The following is an 18,063-nucleotide window of genomic DNA, read 5'->3' as shown; positions in this document are numbered from 1 at the left end:
GAATAAAATACAATCGGAAATATTACTAGCCGTACCATGCCCACGTGATGGTTATGCTTTCACTAGTATGTACAGTATGGACAATCCCTTATCTAACTCCCCCCAATTGAGAAAGAGCACACTTACGTGGTGCACAATGTCAAGATTATGTACATGCACAAAACATAGAACACTTTTTAGCAGCACCGCGGGCAAAGCCACGCTGTAGAAACACAATGTCAAAAGGTATTCTCCTTTTGGCACAGATCAACAAATAAGGCAGCACCACCGGCCAGTGCCGTGAATCACAGGTGGTCCACACACGATCACTCTCACCCATACACACTCAATCTGCTCCACAATGCAGTATGAAATGTATCACCCAGTCCATAAGGCACACTCTTACATACACATATACACTCAGCCCCCTATGCGGTGCCACTGATATTCAGCAGGTGTTTAGTTAGGCATCTGCAGACCCCATGGCCTAAGCCTCTCTCCACCCTCAGTTCAACCCTAATGTCCTCCCCCCCCCCGAATGGAAGATAACCAGCCCCGCCTTCCGGACACTGGGCCGCACACGGTCAAAGTCACACTTAGTCTGGGTCCTCGGAAAGCAGGTGGGAATATGTAACAGTTTTTATTATGAGCTAGACGTAAACAAGTGAGAGGTTAGCAGCCACTCAGGAAGTTTACCCACAGGTCTCAAAAGACAGAGGAGTAACGCAGTCTATTGATCCGCTTCCAACTGTCTTGGAAGTGTTTCTTCAACCCAGTCAATCTCTCTCGCTTCTACCTGGTGCTACAATGTCTTCAGGAGGGCCACGTGTGGAGAAGGCAGTTGGTCCGCCGCGGGGAGGGTCAACAATGGAGCAACTGATGAATGGGGAGCAACACAGCGGAGCCTCTCGGTAGGATGAGGCTCCCGATCGGTACAATGGTCTGGGTCATGCCCAGGCAACTTGGGCACAGTGACTGGTGCATGTAGGAATGAGTCGCACCAGGCCCTTCAGATATCAAACACGATTAATTGAAATTTCACATCTCCCTGGTAAGGAAGCACATGGCTGGTGCACGTTGAGTTGGATTGCACTAGGCAATGCCGGTCACACACACAGTGAAGAGTTGCAATTCCATACCTCTCTGGAAATGAGACACAACGTCCTGTACATGATGATACAGGTTGCACCAGACCAGTCCGGTCACACACAAACAGGCGCAAGTTCAGCAGAGCCCCATGAGGTGCTCCCCACCTCCAAGGGTCGCCGCGCCCTGTTAGTCGGACAGCGCACGCAATGAGCATGCAGTTGGTGTGTCGCACGAGAGAAATGTGGCACGATGGATGAAACGGCCCATGCCGGGTCTTGCAACCAGTGAATCCACTCACCATCACTAGATGTTTGAGTGTTGCGTTTCCCTCAGTATGGTCACCACACACCTCAGACACGGGCAAGATTTCTGAGGCTTCGCATTAGGCAATTCAGTCTCCAGACACAAGCCTTAGGTTTGCGCTCACACCACGCTACCAGTTTGGATTTATTAGCAGAGGTGGGCACTTGAGATGGCACTGCTCTCCAGAATTCACAGGTAGATGGTGAAGGTCCCTCGGGGGAGATCTGTAATGTCCCTGATATCTCCAGGAGAACAGGAGGCCCACTGTCGGGCCCTAGGAAAGCACAATTCAGGGCATCACACTTAACCAGGTCCTCAGTCCAAGTCAGTCTCTCTTTGGGCAATTGTCCTTCATGTGCACAACAGAGTCCTCTGACAATGTGCACCACGCAGTCCGGGTTCTCCAGTCCCACGTCCCTTTTGCTAAAAGGTGGCATCCGTAGTTATACTGCAATGTGTCTTTGAAGTCCAGGTGGTTTAGGGGTTTTCCCATTGAACCACAGATCTTTTCCCCAAATTGTAGGCCTTTCTGCATGGGGCCTTGGAATGCAGATCTTAATCTTTAGTAGGGCCATGATTCGGCCCCTAGAGGCTAAGTTTCACAACCTCTATCTTCAAGCTATCCCATTCAGCCCTCAACTGGCAGAGGTCTGCCGTTCCCATGGGATGCCCATGTTTTATGGCTGTTGATTGGGGAATGCACAGATGTGCTCCCCGACCCCTGGTGTCCACTGGAGCTAAATACCACGGGAAACATCGTTTACAACGCGGGGATTACATCGCGATGCCATTACAACGCGGTTTTTACAACGCAAGTCGTTACAACGACTTGTGCTAGATGGCGCTCTAGGACAAGGAATAGTATAATTTACTATCCAACACCTTCCCTACTGTACGTAGACTGGAGTTGGAATAGTAAATTATACTACTCCTAAGTCCAGCGCCCTCCAACGCAAGTCGTTGTAACGACTTGCGTTGTAAAAACCGCGATGTAATGTACTGCGATGTAAATGTATGCGTTGTAACGTCATACATCCAGATACCACAATTCCCAAGACTCTTGGAGCATAGAATAGTCCATATTCTATAGGCAGCATTTCTAAGCGAGTTATGCCTAAACATCCTTCACCAATGGAAAGGTCTTGGCACTGCGAATCTATTGATACAAAACATCATGAGGCTGCTCGACTGCAATCCACCATTGCTTTGTGAAGTATTGTGAACCATTTCCCCATATTAACTTATGGGCAGAGCAGGCCTTATAGGTAGTGAAAACACACATAGGTATTTCTCACTAATTGGGCGCACGTGCCCTACTACGCACTCCAACCTGCATTGGCAAGAGGGACACATAGTTTCCACCACCAGTCGTGCCAATGCGCCGGCCCAAGTCTGCACAACAGTCTGGACATGGGTTTAAACAATACGTGTGTCTGTGTGCATGCACTAACCTGTGTAGGCAGGCAGCACAAGCAATCACCGGCACCATAGGTGTGGGTGCGCACTCACAGCAGCCTACACTGGCAAGCTGCTCATGAGTTTACCCACAATGGCTACCAGTGCACACCCACCGGTCTCCGATGACAGGTCGGCCTGTGTTTAAGAACATGAAATCAGCGCCATTTCCTAACATGGTAAGAAGGGCATATGCAATTTAATGTGGCAAGGACAACCCGAGCACATGGCTTGCTCATGCCCGAGCTCTTTTAGTGCCAGTGCATGCACACCACTCTGCTAGCCCAGTTGGACATGGGTAGACCCCCTCACGGGTACGGTTGCGCACTCCCGGCCCACGACAGCAGACCCGGGACCTTGCCGCTAGCACCAAGGATAAAAGCGTACAGATGTAGGCCTGCACCATCAGGCCAGACCCAGGGGATCAAATTCTGGGATTGCAGGTATACGCTCATCAGCCCATGATGGCAGGCTGGGCACCTACCCACTGTGACATAGGTGCAGGGGCCCATCCTCCACCCTGCCATAGCAGGCAGGAAACATATCCGAAACGTCATCAGGGCCGGTGCGCACACCTCAGTCTGCATTGGCAGGCCAGCCCATGTTCCGGAACAGCGTATCAGCACCTCTTCCTAACCTGTGCACTTCTCCTCTGCATTGACAGTGAGGATGTGCAGAGGGCCCTGAGGCCACTCAAGAGATTGGTAATTCCCCAAGAGTATCCATAGGGAGAGGCAAACTCACTACCCAAGCAGGGAACATCCATATGTAATGCAGTCTACATGGAGAACATGGAAATTGCGCATGACTGGTGTGGGTGGCCCGAGAGGGCTGACCAAACAGTCATTGTGCACTTAGGAGTGGGCAAACCACTCCTCCCCTGCCCTGCTCCAAGAGCAGAGCAGCCCCGCCCACCTGCCAGCAAAGCAGCACAAAGCATAAAATGATAATAACGCAACGTTATTATCATTTTATGTTTCGTGCTTTGAACAGCTCAAAAGCAGTGGAGCAACGCTCCTCCGCCATAACGGAGGAGATGCCACTCTGCACTGCATCAGAGGTGAGAGGAAAGGTGCGCTATTAATGTAATGTGTATGTTTTATTGTTACAGCTGGACATGAATGGGTAGAATTAATTAATAACATTTTGTGCTGGGTTAGCATCACAAAAGTGATACTAACCAGCACAAAATGTTTTTTGTCCTAATTTAATTTCCAGTGCAAAACTTGTTTTGCACTGGGAAGTACCCTAAAAGTAACTTTGGCACCAAGAGGGCATTACATGGATGGTACATGGACGTTTCCATGCTACCACCCAAGCCTTTTGACAAATAACCCTATCTATAAACAAGAGTAGACAGGGTTTAGTGCCATAAGTTAACACCATTTGAATGGCAGCATTAAGAGGAGGCTTTTATTTCTCATTTCTTTTCCGACTTTGCATGCATGCTGCACTGAGAAGCGCACAGGTAAAGTAGGAAAAGTTTTAAAATATGTCCATGTATAGTATTCTGTACTGGAAGGCTGCCCTTCCAGTAAAACCTGTGGTAGACTCAGGCACACCCACTAGCACTATGGCTCTAAGGCAGAGGTCTTCAGTCTGTGGGGCGCGACCCCCAAGGGGGCCCTGGAGGCCTCGGAAGGGGGTCGCGAATTTCCAGGACTCACTTCTGTCTGGAATATAAAAAGGAAAAAAACAACTGTCCAGACTCTTCAATGCTTCAAATGAAGTTAATTGAGTCTCCTGTGCTGTGAAAGTAAAAAGACGGGCAGACAGGCAAAACAATCCTTCGTGCCAGGGTGCTTGCTTGCCTGAATGGAATTCAAATGTGCAAGTTAATTTGCAAATGTAAAGGGTGCTTGGTAGCGGTTCTGGCTTTAATTGCTCTCATCACTCCAAAGATTTTTTTTTTTTTGTGGTGGTAGTAGGAAGAGTTAACAACTGGGCTGTGAAGTGCATGCTTTTATTTGTAATTGCATTTACACAGTGCGTAGCACCCCTGAAGAGGTGTTGAAGGGACAGTTATGCAAAAAAATCTATATTTTGGAATCTCCATTTTATCCTAAAACTATTTGCACAGGTTGGAGCAGTCTATCTTATAAGGTGTGTGATAAAATAAGGACTTAAACATTCACAGTGCTTTCTGTCACAGACTGTGACCTCGTAGCACTAAAAATACACGTCACTATCGTCCACTGCACCATCCAAATTTATTTCAGTGCTCTCTGGTTACACACAGACCTCGGCAGTGCATTAACTAATAGAGGTTTCCGAATGTACTACAGTGCATTTCTCACGGAGTAACAACTTTTTAAAATGTATTTTTCATCTAAGCTGCTCATTATTTTTTATGTAGCTACCTGATGGTGAAAGACCTCAAAAACTAACATATTTTGATGCTGATTTATGAGAGGCTTGTGCCGCCGGAGCATCACTTTTTTTCAACCTTCGGCAGCGCGATTGTCTAAATCAATCATATCTATGAGGCGACGCAAAGTCACCCTGCGTGGCTTTGCATGGCCTCGTAGATATGAAGTAGGACAAAGCAGCGCAAGTCACTGCGCTGTCTTACTCTGTCAAGTAGGTGTTCCATGGGCATTGCAGTGGGTGTTTCCATGCAACACCCATGGATTTTGATGCTGCCCCAGATTTACAAAGCCATGTAAACCCGGGGCAGTGCCAAAACCTTACACCTCCCCACAGCAGGGGTAACGAGGAGAATTTTTTTCATTTCTCCTTGTTTTATCCTCATTCCATGTGTGCATTCTGCAGCTCACCTAGAAAGAGGAAAACCCCTATCAGGATTGTTTTTGTGCAGGAAGGGCCCCTTCCTGCACAAAAACGATCCTGCCTACATTGGCATTAGGCAGCAATTTGTGCACCAACTCAGTGGGAAAGGACAGAAATGCACCATATTTCATAAATAAGGTGCATTCCTGTCTTTTCATATTGGCATAGGACTAGGCCTGGGCGAAAATTTCGTTCCGTTCGCGGAAATTGCGATAATTTGACATTTTTGCGTTCTGCGGAGAGCGCGAAAATGTCAAAATTTCCACTTTCCGCAGCTTGGCGTTAATTTGTTTCGTGCTCGCGCTGTAAAATACATTCTCGCGCGCACGCGATCGCCTTACCTGGTTCCCTGCTTTCGCCCACAAGTTTTCTTGATCCGGTCGCGTTCTCCATGAGATGTTGGATTGTTTTTAGCCATTTGCGCTGTCTCGCGACAGTTCGCGCCCGCAGTGACGTCATGCGTCGCTCGATCACGTCTTTCTTCTCGCGATCATGCACCGTGAGACAACTCAAAACAAGATGGCCGCGCCCGCGAGCAACCACATGGGTAAGTTGGCGACCCGCAACCATGCAGAAAATCACGCGAACATGCGGGAAAAAAAAATCCGCATCTTCCCGATATTTCCGCTTGTTTGCGATAATTTTAAACACTTTCGCGATAATTTGTGAAAGTGGATTTCGCAAATTCCGCCCACCCCTACATAGGACAGCGAAGCAAGAAGACTTGCGGCGGTGCCCTAACCCAATTCCTCATAAATTAAACCCTTTGTTTTAGTCACACATTTGACCACGCCCCCATGCTCACTGACCTTTGGTTTGATAAAACAGTGTTTAATATTATTTCCCCACTGTAAAAATGATTTGCTATGTGGATTGGGGGCGTTTATGGTTGTTGATAGTTGTCAATGATGAGGAGTAACAAGTTCTAGAACTTTTTGTCAGGAGGGGGTCCTTACGCCTAAATATTTTTGACAGGGGGGTCTCGGCATCAAAAAGTTTGAAGACATCTGCTCTAAGGTGTGTACCTGGCACAGGGCATCTAAAATCAGGGCCGGTGCTAGGTAGAGGGGAGGAGAAAGCCATAACTCTGTAGATATGGTGCTCTCCTGCTCCCTCCCTGTCACGCAGCGCGGCGCTGCATTTTTGTGTGCTGCGCTGCAATCCGTGACTTTTTTGCAAATTTGGCCCCAAGCGTGTGGTTGGAGGCTGAGGAGACGCCATGCCTAAAACTTCCACATTCGGAAATGTTTACCTTGAAACTATGGCACTTGCTGAAGTTGAAACACGAATGCTCAGTTAAATAAAGAATTATTTTCTACATGTTAAGATGTCTTGGCTTATTTGTACGACGATTTAGCACAAGTACGTCTTATTCACTAAAAAAAATCATGATTACTTTGCTGCTTTTCTTGAAGACTCAGCTCCTAATTACGCGCTTAGAGCCAAGCTGACCACCCTGACTTGATTCTTGGCCATGAATTCCCTTTTCCGTCCACCTCTACAAGTACCTCTCACTCATTGCTCATTTAAAGATTCCCTTCATATTTGTTTGTAAAAAAAAAAGCCACTCATTTCTCAGTTATAGACATCTCACGCCGAAGGGTGTAGCAATGAATGGTGCAACAGGTGCAGTGGCACTGGGGCCCAGACGCACGAGGGGCCACTGAACTATAATTATTGATTTATCTCACTACCTAAAGAACAGTCAGACAGCCCGTTCCTTCCTCGGCGCTAGTGCTCCCACCTTTCCCCCGACAAAAACACCAATCCTCATTTAAAAATCTTTCGCGTCATTAATCTACACCACCTCTGTTCACACATCTCCGGATTTCATCAATGAAATTCCTCTTTTCCCATATATATAAATCATATTTTCTTCTTTTGCACTCAGCGACTACATCCCTCCCCCATCAATCAGAGCGATGTCTCGGAGCCTTAGCTGCGGAGGGATGCAGTTGGTCCCTGGCGCGTGCGGCTCCGGTTGCTGCTTTAGGGATATGCGGTCCCTGGCGCGTGCGGCTCCCGTTGCCGCTTTAGGGACATGCTGTCCCTGGCGCGTGCAACTGTCTGCAGCCGCTTCAGGGGCCTGCTGTCCCTGGCGCGTGCAACTTCGTCTGCTGCTTCTAATGGGGGCGGTGATGATGCCTGACTGTCAAAGAGAACAGCATGGAGTGAAGAAAATACAGCCGTCGAGCGCTCGCGACAGGCGCGTGCAGCTTTGCTGTCGGGTACTCCCATTAACGGACCTTGCCGTAAACAGAATAGGATGTGTGATGTCATGAAATCAGGAGCAGGGAAGTGCATCAATCTCTGGATCCTGGCAGAAAACTTTGCATATCTCGTCACGAGGGAAACAATACAGGGCATTTAGAAACGTACAGTTATAACCTAAGACGTGATCTATAATATTAGTGCAATGCAGATATTTCTGGAGCCTGGTAGCAACCCCCCCCCCCCGCAAAAAAATAGAAATAGAGTTTACACGCAACGATTATGGATGAAATAGCAAATGGCAAAGTACCTTTAGATTAGATTTCTACAAGCGATATTTCTGTTGTTATTATTACATAACTATGATAGTCATCGCCTGTTCATGTTAATGTTAATATATTGTTCGTATTATTTATATTGTTTTATTTTCAAACGTAAATCATAATTATAACGATGGCGCCAATAACCAAAATTATAAAGAAAATAATGACAATGTAAACAATAATAATTAGAAGTTATTATTATTGTACTCACCTGTTGTTATCATTAATATGCTGTTTGTGTTATATATATTAATGACAAACATAAAATTTGAATAGCTCTATTATTTATCCACATAACTATGATAATCATATTAATAACAACAACACCAATAATAATAATAATCATATTAACAATAACAATAATTTATTTAATTGTTACATGCATTTATTAACTGATTTGCAGCTGTAACGTGTTTGCAGGAAATGTAGAACCCAAAAATTAAAATACATTATTCCATTATTAATCTTTTTTTCTACTTCGTCTGAGAGGCACACCACAAAGATGGAACTGCGTTTGCCATGTAGGGGGGCTCTGTGAAGTGGAGGGAGAGGCCTGCCAATCTCACACTCATCATGGCCAGCCCTGCAATCAGAGCAACGCGGGTCCAGGCGTCCAGAGAGCATCAGCATTCATTCACATGGTCTTTTTTTCGCCTTGGGAATCGTCAAGTTTTTCAATTATATGAAGGCATTACCATTTATTACCATCTAAGGGGCTGATTACTATGGCGTAACAATCGACCGTCACGCCATCGTAACGTGAATTACCCACAGCCATATCACGATGGCGGTGGGTACTGCGGCGGACGGAAAGTCCGTCCGCCGCTTTTCTGCTGGCCGGCAATTGTTAGGATTGCCGGCCGGGCGGAGCTGGGGCTTATATATGGTGGCGGTGCCTAGCAGGCACCGCCATCCATATTATGATGTCGTGATTTCAAGGCATTTCCATGGCAGTGATGCCGCCGTGGAAAGGCTGGTGGGGATTTGCTTTGGGGGACCGTTGTGGGCCCCCGTGGGGGTGGGGATCAGTGCCTGTCACGTTGTGCATGGAAATGCACAACATGACATTTTACCATTGCGGCGGGTGCTGCAGCCAGCAGCACCCACCGCAATGTTAAAATGCCAGATGCGACCGCCGCAGTGGCAGTCACATCATGATCAGGGGTGTGGGACCGCCGCATGGCAGGCGGGTGGTCCCGTTCCCGCTAAGAGGGCGGGCGGACTCAGGTCCGCCCGCCATCCTAATAGGCCCCTTAGTATCAAACCCGTTAGCCATAACAAATGAATATCTTAAGATTGCCGGAGGTCAGCATTGTCTGGCATCTTCTTCTAACACCAAGGTTGCAAAATGGTTTTTGCCCACCCGTCCACTCCCATCTCAAATGGTCAAGGATTTAGCCAGTTTGGGTATGAGGAGATTAATAGTTTTGGAATTTACGAAAGACTATTGTCGCAAAACTCAAGTAAGAAACATATTTAGGGATCCTTATTATATTATCTCGCTGTCAGGATGTGTTAGTTAGCCAATAAATGTAGAGCTTCATTTTGTTCCCTTGTTCGGTGCCTGCGAGATTACAAGGAGTCTTGTCGGCTTACCAGCACTCGATTACTGTTGTTGATCTCCGGGCTTGTGTAGCAGTTGAGATCACTATGCTGTGGGCACCATGATCTTTTGGCTGGCCGATACCTTTTCCCCACAGGTGATGAATGGGTGATTATTAGGCAGAGCTCAATTATTACAATGTAGGGTAGGTGATGCTCGAAGGGCAATTTATTCAAAATGTCATGGGTGTTTTTGATAATCAAACACTTTTGCCAGTTTTCATTTTCTTATTTAATGTGTGCCATCAGTGTGAATCCAAATCCAAAGGTTTGTGTCTGTGCTCCAGGGATGGGGGTTGCTGCATGACCTGTGTCATTCTAGAGACAATACTGGGTAACTCGATCATATGTGACCAAAATATGCTTTGACCAATGGTTTCTTTGGCAGACATTCCAGTTGAACACTCACAGATAGCCATTCCCAGCCGCGGTCCGTGCAGGTAACAGTGGTGGGGCGGTGGGGCCGGGTTAGGGGGGATTTCGAGGGACGATGCAGAGGGAAAAATGAATAAATAATTAATTTTCCCTCGACATCGTCCCCCAAAATCCCCCCTGACCCGGCCCCACTGCCCCACCGCTGTTACCTGCATGGACCGCAGCTGGTCACTACTGATTCCATGTGCCTGCACACCAGTTCCTGGACATCACTCAAATGACTATGAAGATAAGTTCAAGTTCATTCTCGTATCATCGTGGAGCAGATGATCGGTACATTATGGCGTGTTGTGATTTAATTTATTATAGCTCAACCAGAATAATTATTTTTTCTCTGTCCATTTACAGATCAATAAATGTCCAAAAACTCCATGTGGGTCAACCAGATCGAGCAGAAACCATTTCGTATTGGTCAAGTGGAATTTCCTCCAAGAGGCACTGGTGCTAGGGCTGAAACACTGACTAGGGCTGACCTCTGGAACTGACCTTAAAACCTTGTAATAAATTGCGGTACATTGTTGAACATGGCCACCGATCCCAACTCATAAAACCTTGGTCTAGGGGTGCCAAGTGTCCACTAAAGGCCGAATACATGTCAGATGTCAACGGATGTTAGTTCCACAGCATGTACATTTAGCATTTAACATTTAGTGCTTATCCTGAACATCTAACGAAGATTCATCCACTACTATCGTGCTGTGGGCAATCTCCTGGACTTGGAACTCAACAACAAACAACGTTTCTATTCTTCTCGCTGCCCCCTCCATACTGCCTCATGTACAAAACATTGAATTGTTCCTTTACCCCAAAAAATATGTACAGAGTTCTTTGCTCAATAGCTAAGTTCACACCGTGGATGAACTAACACCAACAGAGTTTACACCATCAGAGAATAGGGAGCAACATCTGAAATCAGGTTGCCTGTTTGAGCAAATTACTTCTTTGATGATTGCTATAGAGTATTATTTTTATTATTCAGAGTGAAATAAATCACAATGCATTTTTTGGGAAACTAAAAACATTATTTCTATTTTGGTGTGTAATTATAGTGATGATTTATGTGGAAGGAATCCCATGAGGTTACATAAAAAAATGTATAAAATACATTTTGTTTAGGTGTGTCTGTATGTCGCAAAGAAAGCATCAGCCAGTCTTCCTTTTGCAGGATTTGCTCATTGTTGCTCATCACATAGCTCTCCTTTCCAAGCTATCTTCAACTCCAGCAGACACTTCAACATATTCCCTTGTTTTAAAACAGGAATACAGTATTAAAACATAGTGATATCCCCATAGGAATGATTCAGGCGAAAAATATGGTCTGAGATTGCAGTTTTGGTCAGGGGTACTGCAGCAGAGAAGAAGAATTTACTCTAGGAGTCCATAGGGATGGTGAGATGTCATAAAGACCCCCTGCCCAGAACAAAAATCCAGTTTCTGTGTCTAGCTGGTCACACACCATGCAGGTCTGATCTGCATGGCCTGGTGCTGGGCATGGTTCATTTTTTTGCGAAGGCTACTCAGACACCTAAAGAGTGTAGGCCCCTGTTTAATATGGCCTATGAGCATTCACTGCACTGGTTGTGGTAGTGGTACTGCAGCTGAGTAATTAGCTTGCTCCTGTCCCTCAAAACAATGGGCACTAGACACCCGGTAGTGGTGGATGAGAAGTGAAACTGTAATACGGCACTGCGTATGAATTGCATTCATGTCCAAAGCTTTGGGTTCAATTAGCCTGAGCTGGCTGCCTACAGAGCAGTGGGCACAAGAACACAGAGGACTGCTTCATCTTAAAAGGTCATGTGGAAGTTCGAAGAGGATGACCTAGTAGTTATCACCCAGCAGATGGATCCAAGGTTGTATAGTACTATATGATCTGCATAGAGAACAGTGTTCTTCCAAGCACCTCACCTGGGGAATCCTTTAAGGCTTTCTCTCTCAGCTCATTGCACATTATAAGGAGACAAGAGAAGTAAGGCACAGCTCAGGTTCTGCCCATCCCCACATCTGTTTTGCCATGTTCTCTAGGATATATGCAGAGCATGAAGGACGAGCTGCGGCAGAGCAGGAGCTGAGGATTGAGGAAGCACATTAGGGTGTCACGAGGGACGGGTAATCCAACAGAAGCCTGTTTTCCTTCTCTTCGTATGGTTATTCATCCACAAACTGGCTGACTTTTGAGCAATCCTATTCTCATTATATAGATCTGGAAGTGTCACAAGCAAGGTGGCATTCCCAGTTTTAAGCAGCATGTGCATGTCCTGGAGTATGCCAAAACTGTATGTTTGCCTGAACCACATATAAACTATGTTGGCCTCTGCATCAGAGAGTACAGTAGAGGTTGCTAAGGAAGCAGCTCCACCCAATGCAGTTGATAAAAAGGCTCGAGAATACGCTCATACAGACATGTACATTGTGGAGTTGGTGTAGGAGATCAAAGTCATTTGTTTTCTAGGCTTCTCAGTCACTCAACAAAGTATTTCACTCTTTTCCCGAGTTCAGCAGAAGTGAATAATATATTCTAATCTATCTTGGAAATAACCAAGAGACAGGCTGGGTATTCAAGGGGGTTCTCAGAGTCTGCCTTTTCTGCAGGGTTTTCGGCAGCGGCACACTACCAATAGGGGCTTGGAAGGCTGATGGAAATCATAGACCTGCCCTATGGCTTTGGTGGTCCAGGGAAACATTTCTTGTTCTCCATGGTGTTCCACAGCACCCAGAAGCCAACCACCACATCAACCATCCTCTAGCTCATCAGGGCCTTTTGTAAATCGTCAGGTAATTTTCAGCCTATCTCAAAGTAAAATGAGGTTTCTGCCCAATCAGTATATCTTATAAGGTGAAAAGACCGGATCCTACCTACGATAGGGTAGAGAGAGATGCCTGGATATTCCAGTAGAAGATAATATTCATTCCCACTTGGCTTTCACAATGACATCCTTGATAGTAGAATGATTGTTAGAGATTATTCACGAGGGAACTTGCAATAACTCACCATCTATTACTACTAAAGCAGGCTACGTTTCAATGCCTTTCTGCCACAGACTGGACAGTAGCACTTGGGGGGAGGGGGGGGGATCTTCTGACAAATAAGTACACCTACAGCATAATAGAGTTGGTGTATATTCAATTCTAATCCATGAGGAAGCATTGACGCAAGGTTTTGATCCTGCCGATGACCTCCAGAGGATCTGACTCTCGTGATTTTCAGTTCTCTTCTGGTGGACTGCTAGAAGGCCAGGATTCCATTGGGTTTCGTTTTAGAATTACTGGCTTTGGTGAACTTCAAGATGCATTCCTGAATGCATCATTCAGAAGGAGTATCAGACGTTACTGTGGTTTCTATTTTGTGCCGCATACACCCACTTCTGCATTTTCTCCTGCTTTAAATCCACACAATAATGTCTGGTGGTTTTGCATGAAAGGAGGAATCCCACCTGCACACACCTAGATCCATGGCTGGTCTACCATCCCTCTGGGGCACAAACAGTACAAAATATGGTGCCAGAGGTGGATCTCATGAAGATCCAAGTCTTTGTGTTTTACAAGGAGTAGTCTTTTGTAAAAGTAGCCTTAGACCTAAGATTAATTGGATCCAAGTTGAGGACAAAGCACAGTTTAGTTTTCCACCTTGATCTCCTTACATTCATGCTGGATGTGGGGACTCTGGACTCTTTTGCAGAGAAAGGTGGCACATCTCCTGGGATAGCTACAGCTGCACGGGAAGTTTTGGTCCCTTTCATAGTGAATCCAAGGGCTTGTTGCAGCGGTTACTCCTGCAATGACATCAACTGTTCTGGAGCTATGATTTTCAGAACTTTGGCCCTGGGATATAAAGTTAGAAGTTAGTTTAAAAGTAGCTGTGGTGGATGTTGTCATGAGGGATCTGTGAAAGTCTACCCCCCCTCCTTTCTTTCCACTGGTATGTATGTCCAATGTCAGTACATGAGGTTGGCAGGCAATGCCAGGGATGCAACCTCAGCATGAGCAACTTTATACAGGAATTAGTACTCCAAGTCAGGTCTAACAACCTTATGGTCAAGACACATGCCACTGACCCTGGGGGTATCCATTCCCTTGCCCTATCAAACGTCTTAGGTCTTATTCTCAGATGCACAACATTCCATGTATCCTATGTGGAAACAGTCCACATTCATGAGTAGGTTAAATGAGAACATATGTGCATTGTGTGATTTTGACTCTCATAAAATGGTATAGGGTAGTTTCATTCAGTGCCTCACTTCACCCTCAGCTTTCCAAACTGCTCTCTCTTGGCCCATGTCATCTTTGTTTGCCTGTCATTTTTGCTTAAAGCAATGCCATTGCTACCTCTGAAGGTCGTCTGACATTAGCAGTGGAAGGATACATGCCATCCAATCCAAACACTGTAAGATGTAAATGCTCCTTGGTGGGATAAACACGGGAAGGATGAAAGAGAAGCTGGAAAGTGAGGTAGACACTAAAAACATCTGCTCCTAAGTAAGGGGCTTACCCAAAGACCATTCCATGTATTGTATTACTCTGCTCACAATAGGTCCTTAACAACAGGCAGCTAAAACTGTCATTGAGCGGGACATAAAAAGAAAAGCTGTGAAGGTACACAGAAACACTCAGAGATGTTCTAAGGCATGGGGTAAAGGGAGCAATTTCCCAGGGGCCCCAACTTACAAGGGTCCACCTTGGAAACTGAACTTTCTGTCTGGCTCACCTCTGTCTATTTCTGTATGTCAACCTTTCTTTTCTCTGCCTACCTCTATCTCTTTTTTTGCCCAGCATACCCTATAGGACTTTTGGGGTCCTATGGAAGGCATATTGTTTTTTGCTTATATAAACACTTTTTATCAGTTTTAACTTATTGGCAATAGGAAAATAAGCCCTTTCATTCCTATAGAGGCAAGGTATATTTTTACTGTTTTTGCATGACCTAATCTCCGAAATTTTGCTTGGCTTCATGTGGGCTTTAATTAGCAACATATGGGTAATAAAATTCAAAGTTGTTCCCAGCAGGGCTCCTCAAAGTATGCCTTGCTCAGGGCCCCACAACGTCTTAAGATGACACTCACAACACCAATGGCTTCCTGATTCCTGAACTTTAAGACTTTCTGTCTTATTTTGGTTGCTCCAAAGAACTTTGCCAATGTAACCTTAAAAAAGGTCCCAAACTCAGACCAATGACTATAAGTACCAATTTCAAAAAGTGCTTTAACCAGAGGATTTGTGTTTTCTGAGATATTTGTTCTGAAATATCAGTCTTTGAAGTTTCCTCAGTAGTCCTTCCTGAATTCAGCTGACCTATTATGCCCATAGGCCAATTTGAGAAGCAAAATGTTTCAAACATGAATGATTTATTTTGAGACAAGGACCTGTGAAATTTCAGTAACCTTGGGATAACACATGTACCCCAAGTTTACCAACTTGTTTTGTGGTCACAGTTAAAAGTTCAAGATAGGTACTGGTATCTTTTCTATCACTATCCCCAGTGGTGTTGGGACAGTAAAAGTCCCCTGCATGGCTCTGGAGATTGGTCATCCCTGCCTCCAGTTAACCATAGCAAATTCTGTATATGTTTGAATCCCACCTCAGCAAACAACACGACAGATTGTGACCCAGAGCAGGACTCTGTGTTCTGGAGGTCATCATCCTGGGCACACTCCTTAATGAGCATGGTGACCACCAACTCGCTAGACTGTAGAGGGCTACCAGTGCTGGCAGTAGTAAGATTGGAGCACCAACATAGGCCTTTATACTTTTCTCTGTCAAAAAGACTCACTTATTGGCTTTTTTATTTGGTCTTTCAGTCTGCCCTTCACTCAATTCACGTGGAGAATGGGTGACACATATGTGAGTGTTACGTCTCTGTACAGAAGATGTGTGTGTAGTGTACAAGTTACAGGTGGATGCGGCCGCAGAGCAGTACATTTTGCTTTCCTGGACTTATATTGTACCTAAGAAGGAAAGTGAAAAGAGCACTAAGAAGCAATGTGGATTCTAAGGCCCTTGCAGGATCTTTTGTTGTGGATCATACTTTTTAGGTTTGGTGAGACTGCCTCTTCTTCTTTTGTGCCCTTCCTTTGGGTCTTCCCTGACATGAGATTCCCAAGTCCAGCCCACCTTCCTGCTGGCCCTGACTTTGGTCCAGTCTGAGAGGAATAAGCGAAAGGTCATGAACTAAATAATCCAGTCTCAGAGCTGGCTGCTGTAATACACAATCGGTGCCTGCAACTGTCACATAGAAACAGGACAGAAACTTCCAGTGTGCCACGATTTCTCCCACCGGAGTCCAGGATCCCACATCAGTGATTACTGAGAAACTGATTTGTGCTCCAAGGTGGCTGTTTACACTGCCAACTTCCTGTGTCTGATTTTGCAACCAGAAAACTGAGGAGTTCATCAAGCCTGCCAGGAAAGGCTGATTTGACCCTGCAGTGAAGGAAGGAATTAACCTACTTCTCAGGAGGGACATTAGATATGACTTCGCACAAAGAACACACTGCCCATAAGAGGGGAGTGTGCAAAGGAGTAGAGGTGGGATGAACTGAAGCCATCCATTGCAGTGACACAGGGAAGGACCTGCCAGAGGCTGAGCCCTGGAAGCCCTGAAGTGACCCCACAGTGAGAACCAAAGCCTGACTATGCATGTCTTTAGGGCACCTAGGAACTCAACTCAGTGAGGCGGTTGCACACTAAACCAGGCGCCTACAGTATCAGGGTGATAAAGAGCCATGCCTCTACTGAAAAAAACAGGGTACAGGATATGTGAAGAGGAGTGTGCCAATGTAGGCGTCCCCTACTGTAGGAGGGAACCTCAACCAACACTGTGTATTCACCACTGCAACATGGTGAGAGTCCTAGCTTGTTTGGGTGGTAGGTTTCTGATTGGGACACACGAAGAATCCAAAAGCAAAGTCCACTATATTGGAAACAGCGCAACCCAGTTGAAGCCTTCCTCCACCCAACCTGTACCTGATTCAGCACGTGCGATCACACTTGTCACAGACAGCGTCCATGCTAACTGAGCCAGGACAATGAAACTGTAATCCCTGCTTGAAAAGCCTTGCCCATATTGAATGGGAGACTGCAAACTACTGCGCCATGGAGACAAGAGAACAGAAAGAAGGTACTGTCCAACAGAGAGACAAAGAGAGAGAAAACTACCCAGTGGACCCACTTATTGAGCGAGCAAATTTTTGCTAACATGCACAAAGTTCAGCTCAACCTTCCCACGAACATTACTATCACATCCCCTCAGTGGGCAGAAAATACTATTTTGTAATGAATTACCACTGGCATGTGTCCCATGGGTGCAGCATGGCTGTATCCCAGAATCCCCCAAAGTATTAACTGAATGTAGTGATATTATTTAAATGCCCTATGCCCAATTTATTTATTTGACAATATTCTGTTGTGTGTGAACAACAAAGTACCTTCTCTTTCCTAAAACAAAGCATTGGTTGTATGTTGATTTATTATCTACTATTTTATGGACTGTTGAGTTCTAAGTATATAAGCCACACCACCCATTTCAGTAATCTTCAGAGCGCATGACTTCTCTACCCGGATAGTCAAATGCTAAAGGGGTGTACTTGGTACCCAGCTTTGGGCTCATTAGTAAGGTTCAGTCCCACAATACAAATAGCAAAAGACTAGTAACTACCGACTGCCTTGGGACTCCTGAAAAAGTTCCAACAAATGGGAAATTGGTAACCACAATATTAAGAAAATAACTGTATTTGCCTTTAAAAATGTGTGGGTGTGATTTGCACACCGAACACTCCCACCTGGCATTGTGGTACTCTTCTCTGATGAATGTGAACACATATATTAGATTTCCAGTGGCGATTGAGCAGGTACTATAAAATATGAGTGAAGTGAACTACGA

General features: G+C 45.6%; 2 long non-coding RNA genes across 4 annotated transcripts in view; one reads left to right on the top strand and one right to left on the bottom strand.

The window, feature by feature from the left end:
* The window catches only part of LOC146868083 (uncharacterized), a 35,564-nt gene extending 24,094 nt beyond the window's left edge, over positions 1-11,470 (top strand). For all 3 annotated transcript variants that reach the window (XR_014962411.1, XR_014962409.1, XR_014962410.1), the window contains exon 3: positions 10,536-11,470. This is a non-coding gene — a long non-coding RNA (uncharacterized LOC146868083). The remainder of the gene's footprint in view (positions 1-10,535) is intronic.
* LOC146868082 (uncharacterized) overlaps positions 1-18,063 on the bottom strand; it is a 58,329-nt gene that overhangs the window by 15,650 nt on the left and 24,616 nt on the right. The gene's annotated exons all lie outside the window — the stretch shown is intronic.

The sequence above is a fragment of the Triturus cristatus genome, chromosome 1_2 (assembly GCF_964204655.1).
Source record: "Triturus cristatus chromosome 1_2, aTriCri1.1, whole genome shotgun sequence".
Lineage (NCBI taxonomy): Eukaryota > Metazoa > Chordata > Amphibia > Caudata > Salamandridae > Triturus > Triturus cristatus.
This window is presented reverse-complemented; position numbering and strand designations above follow the sequence as displayed.